Genomic DNA, 5,123 nt, shown 5'->3' on the forward strand with positions numbered 1-5,123 from the left:
CGTCTCGCCACGCGTGGGGGCAGAGCCGGCAGTCACGCACCCGCCCGCGCCGAGCCCCCGCGATCTTCGTGTAACGCGTTGCCGCGGGGCTGGGGGGCAGTGGGTGTCCCCAGGGGTGCGCGGCAGCGGGTCTTCCGGCGGGGTTGGTTTTCCATCGGGAGATCCGGCTGGAAAATAGGCTGGGCGAGGGATTTTACTTTCTAGTCCAGCGAAGTGGAGGGATGTCCTGGTGTTCCCCGTACAGCAGAACGGCTGTTGGGTGAGGTGACATTGCTATGTATGAAGTGCACGTATACATACATGCATACAGATACATCCACGGCAATAACATCAAAGGGAAGCAAGGGAGGGGGAACCCAGGAGTGTAATTTATTCCTCGGTAACATGGATACGTGCTGTACAGGTTATTTATATTTGAAGACTGCCCCGAGTGTTAAATGAGCCGTCTCTTTAAAATAAACATGAGGAAAAATATATCCAGGCTCCTGATGCTCCTTAAGGTGAGATAGGGAGAGATTCTTGCGGATGCTGGAGGAGGGTTTTGGTGTGCAGGGACCTGCAGCCGTTTCATTTTCTGCTCTTAGCGCGCTGCGATACCATCGTCGCTGCACACACACACACACACACACACACACACACACAAACGTGCTGTATTTTTACAGTCAGACACCGAGCACATGGTAGCTGTCACACTGTGACTTTCCAGTGGAATAAGACAGCTGTACTCTACCGAGCAGTGGAGGTCAATGCCACAACCACGGCTGGCCTTGTTCTCACCTAGTTCACCACGCAGAGGAATTACAAATCCTTGTCCCTAGGAGGATCTGACAGCGGGACAGTTAATATGAGCCACTTATTCTGCATTAAATCCTACCTCTTCTTTTCTGGCAGGGAAAATACAGCCTGCACAGCTGTGGCCAAGTCATGTAGTTCATAGCTGTCCTGGGACCAGTCCTTGTCGTCTGCATCTGTGCAGACCAAGCGAGAAGAGAACAAACAGCCAGATCAGAGCCTGATACAGCCCGATCCTCCTTTGGTTAGACAGGCAGGAAATTAAAGCCACTTTTCTAAATTCAACACTGCTAGCAGGCCACAGCAGGTAGCCAGGGTTGGATTTGGGCTGCTCAGCGCACTCTGTGCTGGTGGCTGGGGTGAGGCAGTAAGGGCAACAGCACAGATGTGCAGCCCCGAGACAAGGCACATCAGGCTGCCAGAGAAATGAGGCCACTAACAGCTAGCAGATGGCTGGAGATCACAGCAAAGCACCATCATCGAGGACTCGCTGGGTAACAGCCTGGCTGCACGGGGCTCTGCGCAGTGACCGGGACTGCCGGGGAGCAGCAATCGTAGGAGGCTGACAGCCCGGCTCGGCCACGAGCTCAGAGGCTCTCAGGCTTCCCATGGCATGCCAGGGAGAAATACAGCCCAGAGAGCAGGCATGGGGCAGCGGTGGTCAGCTACATGGTGTCATGACATCACACCAGCTCTGGTGACAGCCTCACCGCAGAGGGTAAGCAAGCTGGCAGGGCTGGAGAGCAGGGGGCTGGAGTAGCTGCTGGGGTGACACAGTGGAGATCAGCCTCAGCGCCCTCCTCTGCCCCCAGGAATCGGCTGCTGCTGGTGCTCACACTCAAAACCCAAGTAGTGGGTGCACGCAGCTGTGGCTCAATCTGTAGAACAGATCTGATGCTGGGGCCCAAGTGGGCTGGGACCCACCAGACAGCAGCTCAGTGGCAGAAGTGGGGTTTTTTTAAGTCCCCCAAACAGTTTTCCTAAGAGATCCCCAGCAGACGACAGCCCCACTTACAGAGTAATGAGTACCGAGATCAGTTGGGCTTCTGCACTGAAAGCTGGAGGTGTCAGAGGTGACCTTGGGCAAATATTTACAATTACAGTGGTGTTGTTGTACGTGCCTGTGTTCAAAACACAGAAGAGATCGGGTTCAAATGGCACTTTAATTGAGCAAGCAGGGCAGCAGGAGGGTAGAGCTCTTTATGCTAATGTGCTAACCACTCCAGAGTGAGTCACATTCATTAGGGGTGGGGAGATCATCTCCATCTGCCCACGAAGTCATTTTGGAGTGGCAAGTGCTCAACAGCCCTTCCAGGAGGACCTGTGCATTTTGAATAGGGACTGCCTTGCCTTTTGTAATGTGCAGCTACAAGCATGTTGCTGGAACTCGGGGAATCATGATTATCCTGCCCAAGGCTGGTATGTGTTAGCATTCGCATTTCACAAATGGGGAATGGAGATGCTCGAGTTGTACCGCGTGCCTGGGATGCCTGTTGAATAAATAACACAAGGTTATAAAGCAGGATTCCCCCTCGAAAATTTGTTCTTGCAGTGGAAAGCATAGAGGGGGAAAAAAAAAATCCTTTTAACTTCTGAATCTCTCTTCCTGCTTCTTCTGAAGAGCAGGCAAGCAGCTGTAGAGATGAGCAGGGATGGATAAATTCCCCTAGAAGAATCTCTTCTCGTCTTCTTTTTATATTTTGATGACTTCATTCTTCTAGCTTTCATTAGCACCTCCTTTATCTCCAGTTCTTCCCCAAAGGCATTCAGTTCCTCCTCCTTGCTGCTGCATAGGGAGCAGTGGCTCCCTGTTCACAGATGGGAAGTGGATGCTTTGCACCACCTCATGTTGAGGCCTGGAATTTCAGAGCCTGATCCGAACTCCAGCTCTCTCCCATGATGAGTAAACCAGAGGCCTCACCTGCCCCCAAAACAAGCTCTTCTGGCTTAGCATCCACTTGCCCAACGCCTCTGCGTCTCGCAAGGAATCAATCAATTTCCGTGTCTTGCACTTCATTAAGGCTTCGTGGTTCAACATCCTCCTGCAGAAGCACCTGCAGCAGGGCTGAGCTGCCCCCCCAGGGTCTGAGGGCTGATTTCCAAAGAGTAAAAACACTTCTCTCAAGTGCATGGTGCATCTCTTCTCTACACACAAAACCAGTCCTGAATGCTTTCTCAATCCAGCCCAGCTCTTTAAGGAGGGTCTAAGGACAGGATTTTGTACCACCTTGTTTGTGAGCAATCCCATCCTTCTGCCTCCCTGGGACCCAGAGAAAGGAAATTCTCACCTGGGTAAGGAGTCATGGTTTAAAAGGTGAGGACTATCTAGCCAGGTTTCAAGCCATCTTCGAAACATCTCCATATTTCAGCTGCTTGTTTGCATTCACCTTATACCAGAGTTCAGCCATTCCAGTTAGTTGCAGGTAAAGCGATTTTGATCAAGGCGAACACAAGCACTAGCAAATCCAACCCTTGCTGATGAGGACCCCTCTCTAGGGAGAGCCCTTCTCTTCTCCCAAGGAAGAAGAGGCTTCCAGGAGGAAGATGAGGTGCTACAGGGGAGAGCCCAGACCATTTCCACGGCAAGAGAACAGGAGCAGTCCCCAGTTTTGCTTCTGTACTGCTGGGGAATAGCAGTGGACAAGGTGCTGAGATAAGACACCCATTACCTGGGAGCTAGCACAGGAGAGGCAAGACATGAAACTGGGAGCTGGAAGGAAGCAGGAAACTCCCTGCAATAACATCAGCGAGAGCTGCTCCTTGGTTTTGAAACTCCTGGGCAAGGGGGTGGTGGGTGTCTCCAAACCCTCCCCTTGCCATGACAAGCCCCAGTCCTCCCCCGTTCCCAGACTGGGTAGGGCGGGTGCATTGCACAACGTGCCCCAGCTGGGTCTCCCATGCCCTGCCAGGGTCACCACGCGGAGCCAAAATGCTGCTCTCTGTGCTTGCAGAGGGACCTGGAGCAGCACGGCCCTGGGGAACAGACTTCAGCTGGATCTTAAAAACAGAGGGGTAGACTCCCACATATCCCTGGTGAGTCACGCCAGCAGCCAGGACCCTCGCCAACAACATAAAGCATAAGCTCTCTAGGCTGTATTTCTTGTTTCATCGAGCCTCCACTAACCCAAGGAGTCCCACTGTACACTAACTGCTTCCCCCACAGTGACTCCAGGATGAAACTACTCCTCAGTTAACTAAATAGGTTCAGCTTCACAGACTTTCCACTAAAGCAAGCTTTGCAGGGGAGTGGAGAACAGAGAAAGCAGCACCAGTGACTGCTATTTTCCCTTCCAGCTTATCGAGTGATGCCCAGGAGCTCCCAGACCGACCATCAAACCAAACAGCCCCCCCACTCTGCTGGCAAGTGGGCAAAGAGAAGGTAACAGCCACCCCAGCCACATCAAGGGCTGGAAGAGTCTCTGGTGCCACAGCCAGAGGCATTGGTGCTGTGCATTTACAGGGTGAATGTGCTGATTATCCGCATGGGGCACAGAATGGCTTCACGTGACAGTTTGATTTTCCCTGTTCAGGATGGTTTTTAAGCCTAAAAAACGTCACAGGAAAAACACAGACTATGAAGTTAGGCACCCAGAAGGGCAGTCTCTGCTCAGCCCCCTTCTGCCTGTGTATCACAACCACCTTTCATTATACTGTTCTAACTCTGTGGGGCTCCCTCATCACTTGTTGCAGAAGATGGATGCTGCTGTGCAAGGGGGGGCTGGGTGGTTTAGTGAATGGGGTCGCTCTCTGCAGGGACTTCTTTTGCTTTTTGGTGAAATGGAAAAATGCCTGGTTGCTACAGGTGGGGAAAAACAATGTGATAGGGTATGGGCAGTTCAGTGCCACTCTGGAGAATTTGGGGTTTATCTCTGCAACTTCTACAGAGCTCCTTTTTGAAAGTGGCCACTCTTGTACTGCTCATTCTCTGAGTTCCCACATTGGTACAGAGCCTGATGAGCACAGCATGACCAGGGCCATCAGCAGGTCTACACACATACAGTCCTGTCTTGCCAAGCATTTCAAGGGTAGAAAAAAGAACCCGAGTACCTCAGGTCAGGCATGCAGAGGGATCACATGCTGTCTGTGCTTTTCCCTAGTATCTCTGAGCCCTGGGTCCCAGTTTTCAGATATTCATGTTGGAGAAACATTTGTTACGCTTGCAGAGCACATAGATAAGTTATAAGCTCCAGGGGAAGCACACGTGAAGACATCTGTAGTTTTGCATTCAGCACAGCATTTCACTGGAGCTCAAGAAAAACCTGGCTAGAGCCTCACATTGGAGAGTAAACAGAATTATTGCATGGAAACCCTGACCAAATGGTGCAGGGTCC

This window comes from Athene cunicularia (assembly GCF_003259725.1).
Source record: "Athene cunicularia isolate RWA chromosome 4 unlocalized genomic scaffold, athCun1 chr4_part3, whole genome shotgun sequence".
Classification (NCBI taxonomy): Eukaryota; Metazoa; Chordata; class Aves; order Strigiformes; family Strigidae; genus Athene; species Athene cunicularia.